We start from the raw sequence: 21,961 nt of genomic DNA on the forward strand, positions 1-21,961 counted from the left end.
CAATGCTTGAGTGGAATTATTTTATAACAATGGGAGGTAATTAGTTTATACTCGGGATTTAATCACTCATGTATTACTGCCCCTGCCCCACATTCATTTAAAGACAGCATGGGATCTGATCCCAGCTCCCAACAATGGTGCCATGGCAGGAGGTGTGATTTTTTTTGCAATCAGGGATCCCATTTACACCCTTTCTACCTAGGATCCCTTGCCCTCCCTGTATTGGCAAGTTAGAAGTCAGGTATCTGCAACCCAGAGTGACCTGGGGTTGTCCCAGAGCCTGGGCCAGGATCATTCAAGGACTTTCCTCAGACAGTTAAAACTCAGAAGAGACTCCTGGTGATGGGGGAGCCAAAGGACTTTCATAGGCAGGGGAGCCCTTCAGCTCCCTCCTTGGAAACCTCTGATTCCCTGCATCTGGCAGCCAAAGGAGCTGCAGCACATAGGGTTTAAAGTCCCCAGTGGGAAAAGCCCTTCCTCTGTCCCCTCTGGCAACTTCATCCTCTATGCAGGGGAGCTTGGGTGCAGGTGTTGTTGGCATTAGCCATGTACCACATTCAATTTAAAATGCCATACAAAACAACCATAAAAATGCTGTTTTGCCATTTCATGGTGCCTTAAATTGGGTGCACGTGCAGCACCCTCAGCATTTGTGCTGCCATTAACATGTTAACTGTTGCATAAATGTAATGTGTAGAGTTAGTTATCTTCAAGCCATGACAATGTTCATAAAAGTATCTATTCCTGTTTTAAAATAAAGACCTTTTTTCTTCATGGTTTTCTCTGGTAATATATTTAACAGGATAACTACCTGTAGCTGGTTAATTGTACAGGCATATTCTTCTTCATCATGATTATTTCATAGAGTGTTAAGCATGTCACAGAGGACCTAAACAAGCATAATTCCTATTCTGAATCGCCGGCACACCAAGTGTTAGGTCTGATGCTAGAAATGGAGGACATGACTAAAGGGGAAGATATGCTGAGGAACGACAATGGTTAAAAAAGATACCATTGCATAGTTACTCAGTTTATAGGAAAGTGGGACTTGCTTCACTGCATGGGACCACTTATTTTGTTACCAACAGTGGCCAGTACAAAATGCTCCGGAAGGAGGTGCAAAGAGCTCTTGCAGTAGGCAGATGAAGGATAACCGCTCCCTGAGAAAAATGTCTTCCTAACTCCAAATAATGATTGGATTATGTTTTTGAAGCATGAAGGTTTCTATCCATTTCCAAAACACACATTATTATAATAACTGGATATTTGTCTTCCTTATAAACAGCTAATTCTAGTTTGACTCCTGCTCAGCTTTTAAACCAAATGACATTACGTGGCAAAGAATTCCACTGCTCTTCTATGCATGGAATAATCTCGTGAAGACTCCATGAAGTAACAATCCTATCTGCTTCCCATTGAATCCCTCTGCACAGCCTGCTCTGCTTGTCATGTGCATGGTAAATTGCCAGCTGTAATGCCTAGGCAGGTGGCCAGCAGTGGCTACCGATACCATTAGCATCGTTTGTGTAGTTATATGCTACAAACATATAGAACCTCTCAAACCTACAAACCATGTGAGCAGCCAGCTTATTTAACCAGACCTTGCCATCCTACCTTTTTCCTTTGTTGGCTATGGCAGCTGGTGGTACTTTAATATCTGCTGTGAACTCTTCAGAATATGAATGTCTCTTACTGTGGGTGTGAACTTGATTGAACACAGTGGAACCCAGTTGGAACTCATTTGATTCTTTGGTAATGGGTGTAATTTTAGTTAGTTGTGAGGACCAGGAAATGCCTAGTGAGCTCTTCCAAGCTTACAGGTTTTGGGCAGAAGGGAATAGCACCGTTTTCTCATCTAACTTTCAGCCATCAGCTAGAGAGGGAGGGAAGGAGGAGTTTGAGTCTACTATTCAGAGTTACTCAATATCTTGAAGATCAGCTTTCTCTTTGGGCTACTCGATCTGGAGCATTTCTTTCTCTGCAGACTTTGAATCCAGAGCCATGGGAGAACAGCTATACAGGCAAGGGACTGAGCTAGGTCCAGAGAAAACACTGAGCTTCAGCTCTTTGCATAGGAGCTCCATATTCTCCCCCTCTGCCTCCCATGCAGGGGTGGGGTTAGTTGGAAGAGAGGACTGTAGCTGGTGGGAAGAACATAGGAAGGACAGCTGGAGTCTGGCTTGGGAGAGGGAAGAGGAAGTAGGGCAGAGACTGGAGACTCTTGGGGGATCATGTGAGCCAGAATGAGAGGAGAACAAAGGGTGTGGTAGCAGCAGGGGATAGGGAGAGGAGGCAGGCCTTCATCAGAGAGAGCAAGAAGACATGGGATTTTGGAAGAGGAGCATAGGAGGGAATATTTGGGAAAAGTGCACTGCTTAGAGCTGTCCTAATGCTGGGAAGGAATTTAAAGTTCTGGGTAGGAGGTCGGGCAAAGTAATCTAATGGTTCCTTTTGGCTTTCAAATCTATTAAACTATATCTGGTATCTTCCCAACATTACTAGCAGCTTTACTTTCCTGGGTGCTGCTACAATAACAACAGCAACAGCCCTAATAAAGTGGACTGTAATGTACTCACTGTGGCCATTACGGAAATAGTGAGTTTGCTAGAGGGATTTAAATAGAGAAGAGTATGACTTCATGCCTGTTGGAGGTGGACCATTACCTGAGTAGGAGTAGCTTCTGTTTCAGGTGTATTTGTATCATGGGGCAGGAAGTCGGGTTATATTTTCTGTTTCATATTTTTATGTGATATTTTGATCACACTGGAAAAGCCAATGCAGAGCGTAGTAGGAAGGGCATGGCAGGAGAGGCAACATTATATACTCATTTTACACATCTAGCAATTTATACCAGTTGAAGTTCTGACCCATAAATTACAGATGCTCTAGGCTGATCCTAAGCACTCTTTCCTCCTGCTATCCAGGTCAATGTCAGAGGAACTGCTTAGGGTGGCAACTTCTCATGTTGAGTGTGAGAAGCTGCTGCTAGGTCATACAGCAGAAAAGGACACTATCTTTTGGTGAGACAGGCTTGTTAATTTGGTAATATACATAAACCCTTATCATAAATATATTTGTTCAGAGACAGTTGTTTCCTCTAAGTCTAGCGTCCAATTCTCTGATACAGTATCCTAATAAGCCCCACTATATTTAGTGAAAGTTGCCAGTATCCTGTTGTGGGAGTAAAGGGCTCTCGAGTTTAACATAAATACTCTGTAGACAAAAATGAGCTGTGTGACGCTAGGGAATTTTAATTGTGGTAAAACATACATATATCAACACTGTGATATCCTTCGGGGTAGGAAACTAATATTGCTTTTTTTTTATTGCTGCACTTTTGTTTTATTGAAGAAGCTGAAGATTTCCCAGTGCTAGATTTAAGATTCTGTATCAGCCTAGCCAATACATTTTCTGTCTTTGTTGATATTTGCATTGAAATCCCAGATGAGTTAACAGACTTGTAATTCTGCAAATGTTATGTGTATAACCCTATTTGTGTATAAAGCCTGCTTTGAAGTTCAGACTCCTTAAAGAACAGTTGCACAATCTTTAAACTAAAATCTCTTTTTCTTTCTGCAGTGTTGCTCTTTGGGTTCTTCCTTTAACTGATGGAAGTCACTTGGAGTCACTAGTGTTATACATAGTTTACTAATGTCCTGACTCAGTGCCAAGCTGTTTGGTCATATCTGCAGTTTTTTAAAATAAAAATTAGAGATGACCGGCATATGACTGCATATGACTTACTGTGAAGTGCAAACATCTTATTGCATGCATTTTTATTGCAAAACAGTTAATACTACTGCAGAAATTAATATAGACTGGTGGTGTCACTTACTTTTCAGGAGTCCCAGATGCTACACCTATTGACTGGCATGTTCTTTAGTTAAGCAAAGGTGGTTTTGGGGGTTTAGTTTTTTTTAACTTATCTTCCATTACATTGCTGCTTGCCTCACAACTTCTCCTGATTCAAGTAGTAAACAAAACCAAGGACAGTGTGGAAAACATTTGAAAGTAAGTTCATGCCAGCTGCAGTCACATCAGTAGCCCAGTTTATATTTAGTGGGGAAGTGTGCTGGAGAAGAGGTCGAGAGTTCACTCTGGGATTCATCCTTGGTGCTTGGATCAGAATGACAAATTCTGCTAAAGTCTTTCCAAAAACATGTGCTATGCCTTCTCCATCTGTTTACAAGCATTGCAGTTTGCAGTTTTGGGAAAGCTATTTGAAAATATGGGGAATATTGAACACCTAAGCTGTTGCCAACAACCTACCAGTTGGACAAAAGGGTCAGTTTACACTGTACAGCACAGATTCACATTAGTGTTTTCAACCAGGTCTCCTAGTCCTGATGCCCAGTGTACCACAGACCTCCAAAGCATTTCCATCCTTAATCCCAGTCTTGACTATCTAGGTATTTATATAGTCCCATTCACTACCATAAAATGAGACCATCACCCCCCCCCCAATACTTAAGGATGTATTCATACAGCATGCACACAAAGTAGGAAAATACTATTATTATCCTCGTTTTACAGATGGGCAATTGAGATCAGAGATGTCACCAAAGGGAAGTCTTTGACAGAGCTGCTATTGAACACTTATTTACTGAATCCCAGGAGAAATTTAACTACAAGATCTTCCTGTAAACTCTTTTGTATTGGAATTTGCACAAGAATAGCCTTTTCTGTGAGGTTTATTTTTTTTCCTACTTCTGATTGTTCAGAAAAACAGGCTGTCTCAATTGAAATTGAGTATTTCAATACTTTTTCTTCTTACATATTAAGAAAAAAAAAGATTATTTAAACGTACTCAAACATCCACTGAAAGTCTGTTTCGGTTCTTACTTTAATTACTTGCTTTGGACCTAAGTGCAAGTGATGGCATGTTCCTTTCTTCTTATTGCTTGCACTGGAACATTGGGACAAGTTAACTTAAAATTGGGCCAGGGAGCTTTAGCTGAAGGTTTTGCAAAGCTCTGAATTTAAAAGGATGGTAAGAACAGTTCATCTTTACTAGCATTATCAGTGCAACCAGTCCTGCTTCCAGGACTAGTCCTGCTTCAAAACTGGTTCTCTAAATTATTACATTTCCAGGAATTGCCAGGAAGCTAGGACTTTTTCAAACGTTGGTGGTTGGGGGGATTGGCTAATTTATTAATTTAGGGCTTGGAAAGTTATTTTATTGATCACAGCACTACAGTCTGGCAGATGCTTTGACAGCAGAAATTACACTAATGCTCTTTAAACAAAGCTGTCTGATGGGGTGATCCTGTGAGATATTGAAGGTTTATGATTTCCAGCCATGAGAAATATCTCTTGCAGAGATTATTTATATATGTAGGTATACAAGCATCCTACAGTGAAGGGGTTAAGAATATACAAGGGCGAGCCTTGTAGCTCAATTTATCTTGGTAACCCAAGATGTTCATGAGTGTGGAGCACTTACTACTTCAGCTATTTTGGTATTAGCTTCCCCACCAAGTCCTGACATGCTTGCATCCATGCGTGCTTCTTGGGTTTCACAGGGGGTGAAGTTTGACGGGGATCTGGTGACAAACAGGTCTTGATCTCTTGGACGCAATTGCTGAAAAAAGTTGTTTTTACTTTTTGTTTGTTCCATTGGAATAATTGAAGGCACTTTTCTTTTGCTGTACTTGGCTACATACTTGTTAATTAGTGTGGAAAACTATGCAAGATTCCCTAATAAAGAATAACTGATAGAGGCTGGACTTGATCTTCCGAGGTCCCTTCCAGCCCTAATGAAATCTATGATAAAGCAGAAAACACAAACACACAAAATATATAAGAGCCTCTGCTATTTAGTTTTTATGATCCAGTTTATCAGAAAATGCAGAAAAAGCAAGACAAACTGATGCTTTCACTTTCAAAAGCAGAGCAGACTGAGGCATTTAGCCTCAGAAGTCAGCTAGAAGTAATGTGCAGTTGCATCTTCCTGGGAGCATCATGGTTCACAAGCATAAATTCAGCTACAAGACTCTCCTTTGCATATTTTTAACCCCTTTGCTGTAGGGTGCCTTCCTGTGAAAAGAGTTTGCTGATCACACTAAGGCTAACCCAGGAAATGAATGAGGAGCGCAGCCCTTAATCTCTCTGAAGTCCAGGAACTGTGATTCTTCCTCTGTTGTAGAGGCACTCCAACCAAATCCTGAATCAGAGCACCCTGCAGAGGTGGGAGAATTGAAATCTGAATTTGGGTTCAGGTCCAGATTTTACATCTGGCCCCTTCCTATACAGTAGGTTGAAACCCCAGATTATGTCTGAACTATAGGGCATTTGAAATCTACATCCAAATATGAGTGTCATCTTTATATAACCCACTTTGTATATCCCCCAAAACTTATTCATTCCTTTTGCCTCTGCTGCCTGGGCCACACATAGCATTAGATAGGTTTTAACTAACAGGGCGTCTTTTAGCTCAGACACTAGAAACTCTTGTGGTTTTGATCACAGCCTGCTCAAAGATGTCACATTACACTTACTCTTTACTGGACAGATATAGTCAAATAAATGCTAGCTTATGTCTGGGAACATGACCATCAAAAGACACACCAGACTATATTACATTTGTCCCAACTGTTCATGTACTTGGAGTCCAGGACCTCAAGATTGTTTAGCCTAGAAGACTATTAAAAGGCTAGATTAATAAATGAGTAGATCCATAGTTTCATAGTTTCTAGGGTCGGAAGGGACCTGAGTAGATCATCTAGTCCGACCCCCTGCCATGGCAGGAAAGAGTACTGGGGTCAAATGACCCCAGCAAGGTGTTCATCTAACCTCCTCTTAAAGACCCCCAGGGTAGGAGCCAGCACCACTTCTCTTGGAAGTTGGTTCCAGATCCTAGTCACCCTGACTGAAGTAGTGCCTCCTGACGGCTAGTCTAAATCTCCCCTCTGCCAGCTTGTGACCGTTATTCCTGGTCACTCCTGGCAGTGCTGAGGGGAACAGGGACTTCCCCAATGCCTGCTGATCCCCCCTGACAAGTTTGTAACAGGCCACGAGATCCCCCCTCAGCCTTCTCTTTTGGAGGCTGAACAGGTTCAGGTCCCGTAGCCTCTCCTCGTAGGGCCTGCCCTGCTGCCCCCTGATCATGTGAGTGGCCCTCCTCTGGACCCTCTCCACATTGTCCACATCCCTTTTGAAGTGCGGTGCCCAGAACTGGATGCAGTACTCCAGCTGCAGCCTGACCAGTGCTGCATAGAGGAGGAGGATCACCTCGCTGGACCTGCTCGAGATGCATCTGTGGATGCATGACAAGGTGCGGTTGGCCTTCCTGACTGCATCCCCACACTGCCGACCCATGTTCATCTTGGAGTCAATGATGACTCCAAGATCCTTTTCTGCCTCTGTACTGACAAGAAGGGAGTTCCCCAACCTGTAGGTATGGTTCCCCAACCTGTAGGTATTCAAGGTAGATTGAATAGATTATGATTTGTGGGATTGTAACAGTACTGTTCCTATTGACTCTTTACCTGCACTGAAATATTGATGAGGGATTCAAATTAATATACTTAATAACATCTTTTTGTACAGACATTGGTACATTTTGATTTCCTTTATCCAAAATAAGAATATACCCTGGTGTCTCTTGTATTGACAGTTCTCTTAAGTGAGCTGAATTGTGTTTATTGGGACAAGGAACTCAGGCAGAAGTGAAGAATGATAGATCTGCATTGGTTACAGACCTCCTAGGATTGTCTCATCACACCTGCATTGTTTGGGGCAGCATTGTTACTACTGTCCCCTGGCAGTTGTGTGTGTTCATGCATATTTTTCTTTGTCCACTTCCCTTTTTCCTCTCTTCCTTGTTATACTGGAGGAGGGTTGATAGTCTCTGTAGTCCCCTATTGATGCAAGCCATTACCAGTGTTTCCATAATTGAAATAAAATATTTAGGAGCAAGTTTTTATGGCTCAAGCAAAAGACTTGAATGTTAGTTCTCTTTTAGACGTGCCTGTGGGCTTTCTTAGGAGAAGATACATCAGCCATCATTTCTAAACTTGAAGGCTAGGTACAGACCTGCAAAAAGCTTGAGACAGAGTCAATCTAAGTTAGGTGCTTTTCTGTAAGCAGCATAGTTTAGATCAGTAGTGAACAGAACACATATTTGCCTTTTGGTGGGGCAGGGGGACGACAAAATCTTAGGTTGGCTTCTGCCATTTTTAAACCAGCCTATGTGTGCCAAACTTCTGTTCTGTTAAGGGTATAGACCAGTTTTTGATCCCTTATACCGGTAAAAGTGTAATGTCTGTACCTGGATGGAAGGGCCTACAGTTAGCTACCTAAGTCTGTGCATCAGGTTTACAGAGAAAGTAGTCTGACATTCAGAGAAGCTAAGCATGCAGACCTCAGTGTGGGTAACAGGTGTTCAACGTCTCTGAAAAATTAGAGTACTGACATAAGTGTCTAACTGTGGTTTTATCTTAGGTAGCCAAGTTTAAGAATGGTGGCATTACCTCTATGCTTATTTCCTTATCTCAAAAATGGAAAAATAACACCTTTTCACAGAGGGGTTTGTGAGATCTCATTCATCAGTGTTTTGTGAAGTGCTGTGAGATTCTTGGGTACAAAGTACTTGAGAATTGTAAAGTATCACACTGAATAAATTCAAAACATTCAAGAACCAAAAAGTAGGTCATCCCTCTTGTGTGGATTATTTTCCCCAAAAGCTGCAGCAATGGATGCCCCAACTATTAAATCAGTTTAAGTACCACCTGCAAATATTGGGAAGGGAACAAATGGCACCATAATGATCTTGGGTTTAAACATACGAAGTATTATATTACTGATATAAAAAGATTGCCTTTTCTTTTTCAAAAATCACACTAGTCAGCACAACACCAGCAGAAGTTCTTTTCCTTTGCAATTCTATGTGAAAAGAAACATAGCTGCTTATGCGGCTGTGGTCTTTTCCATGAGCTGATACAAGCAATACTAACAAGAGCTAACCCAGCTGTATGTGGTCAAAGATAAATGAATAAAGAGTAAAACAACTAGTAGACCAAAATTCCAGTGGCTGAGCAGGTACTCAACTCCTCTCTGCAGCTCAAGTAAACATCTTGAACTGGAAACAAAACAGCTCCTGAATGATTTGGGTGCGTACAGTTTCAGACTCCTAGCAAAAGGGAATGAATGAAGTTCTCACCCTGCAGACAGTCAGACGGACATCTCCACTGGCTCTGCTTTGTAAATATAGGGCCCTTGTGATTTCTCAGAAGCCTTTCTTGGCAGTGTCTTAGCTCGATAACATTTGCCAGTTCTGTTTGAAAAACTGCAAAAAACCAAAAAACCCCAAAATACCAAACAAGCAAACTATATGGGAGAAAATCAATGCCTAATCATCATGCTCCTCTAGGCTAATCTGGGAGAATGCCATTGATTCCCATCATCTGTATCTCTCAGTTGTGGATTTCCCTCAGTTGTGAGCTCTTAGAGGAACTCTTGCCAAGATATATGAGGTCTATTCTGCTTTGACTGCTAATTATGCTGTGATAGTAGTATTCAGAGGGGCTGTAGTGCATATGCCAAGTTCTTGGGTGTTAATCTAGGTCTCAGCCACCTGGTGTCTGATGATGTTGTGCGTGGTACAAATTCTACCTCCTATTCTCGAAAAAGGTTTACAATGACATAAAAATGACAATCTTATGACCCCCAGAAGTATGGCGATAAGGAAAATATGTTGAATGTGGTGTTTGCTTCTTTTCTGTGCATGCAACTCAAAAGACAAATGTGTTTTTTTTCTAGTCCTATGATTGTATGATTCTGTGTATTGTACAGCTATTTCACATTTGAGTTAGCTGGTATAGTTATAAGCCTTCTGTTATAGCCTAGATTTCCAAGGTTCACAAATGTGAGTGCTTTTGCAGAATTTGGGCGTACCTTCCCTTATTTTTATATGAAACATTTGGGTTTCTGTTTTACTGAAGCACAGAAACAGTATGAATTGTCCTCCCCACACTATTGTGGGGAGAGCAAGGTTAAGACAAGATGTCGTGCTGAATGTAGGGAAAAGAAGGAGCACAATACCATCACTTGCTCCTTGCCTGGTTCTTGGTAATACATGAAAGCAGGCTTGACAACTGTAATCAGCCAGCGATCCCTAGTGCCTTTCCCCACTCTAGTCCCCCAAACCTATCAATCTATCTTAGATTGCTATCTTTTCTGCCTGGGTTAGTAACTTTCTCTTTAATGGAGTGAGGGAGAAGTAACTTTACCTTTTTACTGGGCTCATCTACATGAGATGCTTTATTGTGCAGTAGACCAATTTACTGAGCAGTAAGTGTTGCTGTCTACACATGCAGCTACTTACTGCACAGTAAACAGGTCTACTCTGCAGTTAATTTTCTATCTGCAAATGCAACTGCAGAGCAGTTACTGCACAGTAATGCATGTGTAGATGGCCTACTTGGGGCAAATTTGCTCCCGGTCAGCCAGGCAGCAGGGGGCAGGAGATTGCTCCCTTCCCTGAGGAGTTGCCTGCTGCTAGGGCAGGTTCTGAGCTTGAAGCCTGGCCAGGACAATGTTGCCCTGCCCTGGCAGCAGGCAGCTCCCAGCCCCAGCTTGGTGATCACTCGCCCAGTGACATTGTCCTGCCCCAACAGCAGGCAGCTCGTGGAGACGGGGAGAAATCTCCCAGCCCCTGCTCCAGTCATAGAGAGGGGCCAGGAGGTCCCGGCACAGGGAGAGTTGCCCATCCAGCCTGGAGCTGGCTGGGACCTGCCCCAGACTGTGTGGGGAAGTCTGCATGTGCAGCCTGGAGCTGGCTGGGAACTGTTCTGTTTTGAGGCAGGTTCCAGCCAGCTCTGGCTGCACATGCAGACTTCCCCATATAGCCTAGGGCTGGCCAGGAACTGCTCCAGTTTGAGGCAGGTCACAGCCCCACAGCTCTTTCCCACCATCATGCCCTGATCTAGTGAGCGAGGCATGGGGCTTGGAAAGAGCTGTTGGGGAGGGTCAGGTCCTAGCCCCCTGCCCCAATTTGCTGGTGGGGCAGGTCCTAGCTGCCCCCAGCTGAGCAGGGTTCCAGAGGAGGGGCACGGGGCTGGGACACATTTGCAGGGGAGGGGCTGAGCCCAGAGCTGGCTGGGACCTGCCCCAAACAGCTACAGGAAAGCCCCACTGGACACAGAGCTTGTCCTCATGTGTATGGGGGGGAGAGCTCTGCAGCAGCAGCTTGCCCACCCTGCACATATCAGGACCCCCCCTGATATGTATGGGGCCAGGAAACAGCTGTCTCCTGGCTCCATGCTCCCTGAAAGCCCCTGAGCTAGCAACCAGCAGGAGCCAGGAGCAGAGGCGTAGAGCAAGGTGGGAGCATATTTGCTCCCAAGCAGGAGCACATGTAGACATACTCCCCAGTGCAGTATTTTTACTGTGCAGTAAGACTGTTTTGAATTAATTGCACGTGTAGATGCACCCACTTTGTATTTGTGTGCCCACATGAGCAGTTAATGTGTATTTTAAATGGTAATTTTATGTTCCTTTTCCCTTCTTGGAACACTAGTTACTACATATCATTACATGATGGCTCCAGACAAAAACAGGCACAAAGCAGATATTTTTCAGGTACTACTATTCACCTGACACCTATGTAGTGCCAGAAAGTATACAAAAGGAGCTGTGTTTTGTCTTTTCAGCAGGTAGTAGCATAAAACAGTGAAAAGAAAAATACTGAGTGGACAGAAAAGTACTTTGGACAGACTATGCAGGAATATGAATTCTTGATTCTAACCTCTTGATCTTTTCATCATTTGCAATCTCTTCAGCAGTTCCTCCCTCAGAAAATGGACATTTCCATGCCTTCTCATCACCCAGAGGCTTAAATAACAAGTTTTGCACCCTGGCAAACCCCCCTGAGCTTTAGGGGTGGGGAGGGACGGGTAGGGGGAAAGCACTGGAGAGAGGGGGAGGGTGTTCAGTCTTACCTGCCCCATGGATTCAAAGATCCTGTTGCTGTCTGTCTACCCAGACTGCTGCTGCTGTGATATCTGGCACTCAGGTGCTACTGCCATAACATGGGGCAGCTACTGCCAGGTCAAAGACTCCTCAGGGAGCTGCCATTCCAGCAACCCCTCTAAGTTGGTGCCCTATTTGCCCATGGCATGTCATGTACCCCTACTATTGTCTGCATTTTTTTTCTATACTCAGTATGGCAACTGGGTCTTCTAACTGGTGGAAACAAAAAATACCTGGGTCCAAGAATGCCAGTCTCAGAATTCACATTTGAAGGAAGATCTTCTGGCTCTTTGCTCCCATAAGCAAGAGTAATTTTAAGAGTAAAATGTATAATTCCCCATTCGCATTCCATGAGAAGCAACTTCTGAGGCTCAGGGAAAAGAGTCTCTCCTTTTTCATATCTCTTCCATTCATGCTGAAGCTGTCTATGAGGGCTCTCATTTGTGCTAAGAGAGGTAGCATTTTCTGAGACAAAGACTTTTCCCCACTTTTTCCTCCTCTTTTAATTTCAGCATTTTAAAAATGACAATACCTCAGAGAGCTTCTCAAGATGAAGTGGAGCTGAAGTATTTCCATGGCAAGCAAGCTTTCTTCTGCTGGTGCCACTGTGATCGGATTGACTTGGACCTCTTAAGAGCTTTTTAATTTTTGTAAACAATTGGAATTTTTTTCTTTGTAATTTTCTGGCAACTTGGTCGTACTTTTTAGAGTGAAGGGCAAGGGGAGAGAAAATGCTCATCTGCCTTTTTGCTCAGCAGTCATCTTGGAGCTGGCTGCAGTCACCAGGGAATTTAATCTAAGAATTTATTTTTTTTAATAACCAAGGACAAATTTGTCCGATGTTTAGATTCTAAAAAAGACCCTTTTGAAAAGGGTCAAAAATGAATGTTGCTAAGCCCAGAACGTTTGCGTTTTTTGAAAAAAATGATACTGTTTGTTGATTCAGCCTCCACAGCTGGGAAGAAACTAGGGTAGTGCTGACTGGGATTTTATTTATCTTAGGTTTTTATTGATGAAAAATCCTTTATAGGTTCATGCTGATACCTAGAAACTTGCTGTATAAGTAACTGAACTAATTATTCCTTGTGGATAATAGTGGTACTGTGTTTGAGTATCAGAGCCTGCCCTTCAAAAATGGGAACTTATAAATGGTAGGAATCACAAGATATGTTAGATGGCCATAGGATTGTTAGCAGTCCATAGGATTTTTAGCAGTTTTTGGACCCTGCTGATTTTTCAGCCTTTGGGTGTAGCCCCGTGGCAGCAGAAAGTCCCTTACTCAACACACAGTGGAAGCCTGCAGAGTTCTTTTGCTGGGACAATCTTAGGCTGTAGGCTGTCCTGGGGCACTGATCCTAACTGAAATTATTTCTTGGTAGTTACAAATCTGTAAATAGGTAAAACTGATACATAATAAGAGAGATGGTCCTTAAAAGGTTGTGTCCAAATTTAGATATTGGAGCTGAGATTTTCAGTGCCACCTATAAAATTTGCTTGCCCAATTCATGTTAGCAATTGGTCCCACCATGGAGGTCCCACTCTTTTAGGCCTGTGGGTACCTGCCAATGGCAATCAAATGAGTGTGAAGCATGCACACTGATGGGTATGATCAGGTACTGCACATGGGTTACAAAAGGGAGGAATTCACATTTTATTTTTCCTTGAGTTGTTATGGTTGTATGATACTTAAATTTTCTTCTGCAATGGCAGCAGGCTCACCAGTTCAAAGATATTTAACATTTTCTTCATCAAGCTAGAGCATTCTGTTACCATTCATCTCCCCTGCAGTGGTATGGGTGTAAGGTTGTGGGCTTCACAGAATATTTAAAGAGTTCAAGGCAGGTGCTCTGGTGGTTGGTAGGAAGAAGTGAAGCTTGAGGATAGTATGGGTAAAAGCACAGCTGGAGGGACTGCAAAACTGTTGTATTTAAGAAAGACACTACAACAGAGGCATAACTACCAGGGTCTGAGTGGCAGGGGCAGCAGCAGGAGCCACAGCAGCAGCAGCTGGGCTGGCAGTGGCATTAGTTGCCATTCTTGTACCCTCTCTAAGTGGACACTTGGGGCTGCTCCTCGACCACCCTCCCCTCATTATGTTAATGAGATATGAGATACCTGCAGGCCAAGGCCCTAGTTCTGCAAAGACTTAAGAAGTATCTGTTAGACCTCTGAGGAGTCTATGTCAATGGGAAAGTTATCACACTGCTCACATGGATTAAACATGTGAAAGTCTTTGCAGGATTGGGTCCCTTGTGACAAATTAACACTTAAGTCTCATTGCAATGAGAAGGGACAGAAATGTAACTTAAAAAAAATCAGAGGACGTAGCATGAAGTCTATTACTTCTTTGAGACTTAGCACATGCACTTTTAAACACATTTTCAATCCAGTTTTCCCCTCTGCACCAGCAACTTTTGAGGATTAGTGTCTAAAACATGTTTGTATTGTTATCTTATTGAATTCTGAATGGACCCAAAATAAAAAATGTTTATCAAAAAGTAAAAAAAAACCTGTACATTTTCAAAGCCTCAGAATTCAAGAGACCTGGTCTGATTATTCTCAGACTGTGCAGAAATATTTTCTACTGGGCATGAGACTAAGCATGGGGAAGGCTAAACTAGATTTTTAGTTAGTTTAACCAGTCACTCCACTGAAATGAGTGGAGCCATACTAATATACTGTCCCTGATGAAGTGAACTATTATATGGAAAGGAGCCCCTTTTAAAAAATTGGAGAGCCAAATCAGGATCGTTCTAGAAAATGTCTGAAGGGCTTAACATTGGATTGACTATTCTGACATTATTCTTTGTTAGCTGTTTTGACCTCTTATGTCAACTTGGATAAGGGAATTTATAAAAATACTCTTCTTTAAAAGAGGAAATTAAACCAAAAGCAGTGATTTTGAAATAATGGGAAAGGGCTGTCTGAAAATTGCCAAATCCTCAGTGCAGAGTTGATGAATGATTTCTGTCCCTAGCTCTAGTCTTCATTTTTTCAAACCCTTTGATTTTTGTGGGTTTTGAAGCCCACATGGATTCCTTTAAGCCTGTCTCTACTGTGACATTGTTTAAAAGTTATGCTTGTCAGAATGCAACATCAGCTTCCACTGCATAGGCATCCCCTCATTCTTCCTTCCCATCCTCAAGTCATATTTTCACTCCTTGTTTTGTCCATTTTTGCATTGCAGAGTGGCAGAATCTGACCGCTAGTTAGCTGAGGAGACCTCTGGTATGACTGCATTGGCCAGCTCCCACAACACAGCTGCTGCCCAACACAATAGTCAAGAGTGCGTGGTTTGGGAATGGGAGGAGACTGAAAGGGAACACACAGGAGCACATCTGTACTTTGCTGGTTCTCAAGTGATGTATAGTCCCATAGGGCATTTTTATATGTGCTCTGGGAGGCATGGGGTGGGGGGAGCATGCTTTAATTAGCGAGCTTCACTAAATAAAAGTGCCTTAGCATCATGTGTATCAGCATCCCTGCACTGAAAAATGGCAGTGGGGTGCTTTGAGCTAAAGCTTGTCAAACCAGTTTTAGTTCAAAGCACCATGCCACCATTTTTCAGCATGGTCCAGCCTCACAGTCCTCTGCTGCCATGTGCAGCACCACAGCACGCCAGCCATGAAATGGCCCTGTAGGAAGGAGGGGCAGGGGTCAGGTGGGCAGGTTACTCAGCCCCCGCAAAATAATATTTTCTTCCACCACCTGTGTGTGCTGTGCTATTAGGTCAAAGTATACTCATTAACTCCGCTGCAGGATAGAACTGCCTGACACAAGTACTATCCTACAGTGGAGTTATTTAGTAGGGGTGTGCGAAGCAGGCCCTATTCGATTTGGATTCGGCCTGTATTGGGGACAGTGATTCGCTTCATTAATTTGGATCGCTGTCCCTGATTTTGTCAGAATCTGAAGATTCAGTACTGATTTGGAGAATCAGTGATTCGGACATAGACACAGTTTAAAATGTTTTTTCTATATACCTTGAGGTAGCAGGCATGACTCTTGATCACTGCAATGCTGGGGCACATGGAGCGTCCCACAGGAGTGTGTGGGGGGCCTTCCACGTTCTTGGTGGTGAACCTGGAAGTGGACTGGAAGTACTTCTGGTCCACTTTTGGGTCTGCTGGGGAGCATGTAGGGGAGCTCCTCTGTGCCCCCTTGGCTTGGCGATCAGCCACCTGGGGACCCCAGGTGCCCCCAATAGACCTAGGAGGCACCAGTCACCAAGCTGGGAAGGCGCAGGGGGCCCCCCCCGGTGCACTCCCTGGTGGAATTGGAAGTGGACCAGAAGTGCTTCTGGTCCGCTTCTGGGTCTGCTTCCAAGCGTGCTGGGGATCCCCCCATGCTTCTGTGGGATACTCCATGTGCTCCAGTGTCTCAGCACTCATGAGCCCCTGCTACCTAGAGGTACATAGAAAAAACATTTAAAGCTGTCTCTATGTCCAAATCTCTGAATCATTCCAAATCTTTCTGAATCGATTCAGAGGGTTCTGATTCGATTCGGAGAGATTTAAAGGGTCCTCTGATTTGATTCGGATTTGGAGATTTGGCCACCAAATTGGGCCGAATCTCTGCCAAATTGATTCAGGGACTGAAGCTTCGCACAGTCCTATTCTTTAGTGTGCTACAATGCACATATAGATGGTAACCAGGACTGGCTGGGGCATGAGGGTGCTACAGTGGAGCAGCTGCCTGCTGGCTAGCTCTGCACTGTAGCACTCTTGTGTCCCAGCCAGCCCCTCTACAGCACATTAAGCTGGGGTGGAGCAACTCCGAGTTGGCAGGCTGACCCCACAGACCCCCCTGCCAGCCAGGGCTGCGCTGCTTTGGCTCAACATGCTGTGGTCCTGGGTGTACATGTAACCACTGCACCTGGGAGCAATAAATTCTAGCACAAACTATGTTGGAGTTTATTTAGCTGCACTAATTGAACATGTAGATGCGCCCCTTCTCATAGATTTCATAGACATTAGGGCTGGAAGGGACCTCGGAAGATCATCGAGTTTAGCCCCCTACCCGAAGGGCAGGAAGTCAGCTGGGGTCATAGGATCCCAGCAAGATAAGCATCCAGTTTACTCTTGAAGGTGTTCAATGTAGGTGCTTGAACCACCTCTGATGGCAGACCTTGGGGGCTCGAACAGAAAAGAAATTCTTCCTTATGTCCAGCCTGAAACGGCCTTGCAGTAGTTTATAACCGTTTGACCTCATCATCCCTTGGGGCGCTCTGGTGAACAAATGTTCCCCCAGATACTGGTGCTCACCCCTGATAAACTTATAGGTGGCCATCAGATCATCAAAAAAAAAAGCCTTCTTACTTCCACATCCTCCATGTCTGCTCATGGGGAATGTCCTATAATTTATATTTTGATCTCTGGCTAAGACCCAACTGTTTGGGTGATAGGAAAGTCTCTCACATCATGAGGCATCCATTGCTACTAATATAGTTATTAACTATTTGTTAAAGCGAGAGTAGTAAGACTACCACTCTCCTCCACTTTCCAGTTCGGAAACTTCAACAAAGAATGAGAACTTGATCAATCGTTTCCTAGCCTGTTACTCAGCCCAGAGAAAAGGTTTTATACCTATGGCATGGCCTGATAGAAGCCTGAAGATTGCTGGGATGAGGGCAGGGGAGATGTGGTTATAACTGCACTGATGGATTAGAGAAATGAAAAAAGGCACAACAAAACAAAAGGTTGGTAGTTTCCTTGATTCAGGAAGTAAACCGCCCTTTATACAGGGTTAGCCCTCGATGCTGAGATGTTATACGTGTCCCCATCACAGAGATCAGGCTTGGTTTGGGATTCCCATGTCTCTGAAAACTTGTGAGCATCCAGACCCATTTAAAAAATATTTTTAATCAGGGTTAAGGTCATAAACTCTGGCCTGAACTTACTTGTGAGTGCTTTGTTACAACAGAGATTTTAAAATTGTTGGCAAGAGCATGCACTTAGGGGTGACCTTTGCCACAGCTTGGTGGAAGACATGTTGCTTCCTGGAGCGTCCAGATGTGCAGGGCTCAGTGCTCTGTCCTCAAGACATTTCATCTCCTTTCTTTGGACTGCTGGCCAGATTCCCAGAGTGAGGAGGGAAGGCTATTTTTCCTTTTTCCTTCCCACCCTTTCTGTCATTTTGAGGGATGTTTTATCTCAGTGTAGGGAGTCTTCCTCACACACCTGTGCAGTGATCAGCCACATCTATAACAACAGCAGCACCTGCTCAGCTATATTTTGTCTCAGATGTGCTATCTGATGCCTGGTTTCATGCATATAGATTTTCAGGTCCAACACATTTTCTGCCTTAAGGAAACTGAGAGGTATGTACCATAATCTGCCTTCCCTTACCTGGAAGTATGTGCTCTGGTTTATTTTGAACTATCACAAGGATTTCACAGCCTGTGCACACCTGGTAGAACACACAAGTTTTTGTTTCCTGTTCTGTATAGCCACATTTGGGGACATACTGTGCACAGAAACTTTCTGTTTGCTTCACCTTAAACACAATCATTTACTTTCATTCCATTTTCTCAGCCGATAGTTAATTCCTTCCTCCTGTTTGTGAGCTATGCCAAGAAAGACAGTAGGATTATGTTCATGAGTGCATATATGTAGGATTATGTTCATCCCTTTTTCACCAGTGGAAGAAAGGAAATTTATAGTCTGGGCTTAACTTTTTCCAGCCTTTCAGGTTAAGTCATCTATTAGCATGTCCTTCGTCTGTCTTATTTACAATAGTGAAGGTGATTCATACTGAAACAATTGGAAAACTATGATTTGCTTTCTACTATTGATGGTATTTGTTTATTCCCAACATATCCTAATACCGGTTCACTTATATTTAGTTGTTTACAGCGCTTCTCAAGTGTTGGATTCAGTTGTCATGCTAATTCTAATAGATTTCCTGCAGTAGGGCCGAGCACAGTCTGAACAAGAGTTTATGAATATGGCCCCCGATTCCTCCCTATGCCTTGGATTTCTCATCACAAGTTCCTATTTCCTCTCCCCACCCCTTTATTTATACAAACCTAATATTTGGCAGAATGGTAGAATTGCTAGGGCTTGCAAGCCATTTGATTGAACCTGGTTCCACTGTTTTTTTTTAAATGAAAATCCAACTATAAAACGTCTCCTCTTGCCTGCTCTGGCCCTGGGGACCATTTCACTGGCTAGAAAATGGTGGATTATATTGTGCTCTTGTGTGGTTTCCCTGCTCTTGAGTGCCGTTCCTGCCCAGTTAATCTCAACATGAACTGTGAAAGGTGGATGCAGGTCCAGGGTACTCCCAAGTTTTCCCAATGCTGATAGGATTCTTTTCCCGTTCCTTGACTAAGTTATCTCAGAAGTAGCAAGTGGCTTAGCATGATCTCATCTTTGGATTTGCGTGGATCTGACACCAAACCAAGTGAACCGGGACTGACAGATTCTTGCTTTGTGATTTTGCTTGTACTAGAAATGAAGCTAATCATAAAGTTCTGAGGAGCTGCACCATCCTAAGCTCAGCAGGCATAAACTAAATTGGCAAGGTCCCGTCAGCACAGCTCAAGGCATTAGCTTTGGGACAGGGTGAAGCATGGACTCAGATCAATATTGTATATAAATATAAGCGAAATGGGTATTCTCATTGAACAGGGCATGGAGTGGAGTGTTTTTTTTCATTTAATTGTTTAATGTCTTGCAAAAGTTTTCTTGAAAAAGTTGTTGTTTGAATTATGGATATTATTTTAAATATCCTTTTTTCAGATGGTTTCTCCACATAGTTGTACCTTCTCCCCCCTTCGATTAAAAAATCAGAAAAAAATCCAAGACCTAAAAGGAAATGATCACGTGCCCAGTGCTCCTTAGTTGAAGCAGCAGATGCATCGTGCAGATATGGTCCAAGAAGGACAAAGTATGTGTCCAAGGTTGCTATTTCACCTTTGGCTGACTGAGGTCCTTTGGGAAATTTTTGGTCTGGGCAAAAAATATTTAACTTCACTGTGAGTTGTAAATTGTTTCCCAGGATACTGTTTGTTTCCCAAATTCCATCTTAAAGCTGGATGTCCCAAACTCTCTGTTTCATAACCACTTTTGGCAGATTAGACTAAAGAAACTTGCAGTATTTTTATAGATCCCCAATATGGGAGAGAAATTAGTCCTTGTAAGAAGATGATGCATAAAAGAGTGGTTATATGTGTGTCTGCATATTTACATTGATTTCATTTAACGTGATAAACTATATTTGTTTGAAAAGTTAACCAAAATAAATAAATGCTGCATGCCTGAAAAAGGAACCAAGTTCATTTTTCAATTTAAGCTTTTCTTCTCTGTGATGGAAAAAGAAAATCCTGCTTTAGCTTTACAAGCTGTTTTGAAACATGCAGTATTTTTTCTCCATCCAGCCTGATCATCTTTTTTTAACAAACTGCTCCTTGTCACCCCTGAATGGTCAATGATACCCCATAATTTACAGTTAGGAATGCAGATGTGAGGGAAGATGAAGGGATGAAATATGGTGTCAAGTTTGTATCTACTCACATTTCACACACTAAAGAGACAAGCCCCTTTGGCCAGTTGCCATGGAGAAATTTCTTTTAGAAGTAAATAACTCAGAAGGAACTCAGATTCATACTACCCCAGCTGCAGAATGTCGTTAAGTCTCAAAGGATGCTATGTACATTGTGTGAAAGGAATTTTGTAATTTGGATATAACTGCAGTTGCAAAACTACATTTGAGTTTAAACCTGCATTTGAAACCTTTAATTACTGGCTTTGTTTCTTGTGTGCTGATTAAAGCACATGGACTTGCAAATAATTTCTATTTTTAAAACACAAAAGTTTAGATTAGAAGTTTCAATAATTGCTGAGTGGTTGATTTTTGTTTTATTTCACTGTTTTGTTTCTTTCTATGCCAACCACAGTTCAGTCCCCATTTGTTAACTCACTTTTTAAAGGAAGTTTGAAAAGGGAATGATTTCTACGAGGGAATTCTAAATTATTATAAAATAACATTTGATGCAGTTTTTGTTTTTTAAATTGCCATGCACATGACTTTCTGGCCTTAGTAAACTTCCTAGTCTCTTTAAGCAAGTTTGAGATGACAGCTGAGCTTTCCCTTCTTTCTAGTTACAGTCTCTGTAGCCATATTTTGGGCTCTAGACCCAGTTTAGGTCAGTGGAAAAAAAGAAGGTGCTTGGTGACAGAAGTACTGTAAGTTTATGATAAAGGGAATTTTGTAAGTATATAAAATACAATTAAGAAATTAAGTCTGGACCTGTACATAAAAAGGAGTTTTGCCATAACTTTAATAAGAGCGGAATAGTCCTTAAAATACCTGGAAAATTTGGTTTCTGGCTGGTTTATTATTGTCTTTAAATCTTATATATTTACATTTGCAATAGCATAATGCATTGGTTAATTAAAACTAAAACAAAACTGAACAAAACTAAGAATAAAAAGTGCCTGAAAAGATTAAAAATACCCCTTTGAAAAAAAAGGCACTTGCAGACGTTCTTGGGACCCAGTCTACAATAACATGACCTACTTCAAGTCTTGTGATTGTAAATTGGATTCTGTTTGTGTAAAAGTTTGCCAGTGGAAGGGCTAGTAGGTCTGTGAGGAGGGTTGTCCATCCAGGGGTTGGGAGGGCTGGAGGGCTAAAAATAGCCTGGTTGGGGAGTGGAGGGGGGAAGTAAAGCCTTGAGGCTAAGGAAGAGTGGCTGGGCTTTCCCAGCCCCGGATTGTGCTCCAAGTGTGTACACATGTTTGGTAAATTGGACTAGGTTATGTCCGTTTTAACTTAGCACACCTCCTCAAGTGAACTAAGTTGGATCAGACTGGCCAGTTTTTGCCTGATCAAAACTCCCAGAACAGATGTACAGATTGGCACTTAGACTGACCTGACTAGGATTAGGTTAATCTAATTGTAATGTCTACATGTACCCTAAGTGTCAATTTTTGCACTGCTAGAGCAGAACTAAATGGAGCAGCTGGCTCTTGCCAATAGGTCTGTG

Source organism: Gavialis gangeticus, unplaced genomic scaffold, assembly GCF_001723915.1.
Source record: "Gavialis gangeticus isolate Ggan-Ray unplaced genomic scaffold, GavGan_comp1, whole genome shotgun sequence".
Taxonomy (NCBI): domain Eukaryota; kingdom Metazoa; phylum Chordata; order Crocodylia; family Gavialidae; genus Gavialis; species Gavialis gangeticus.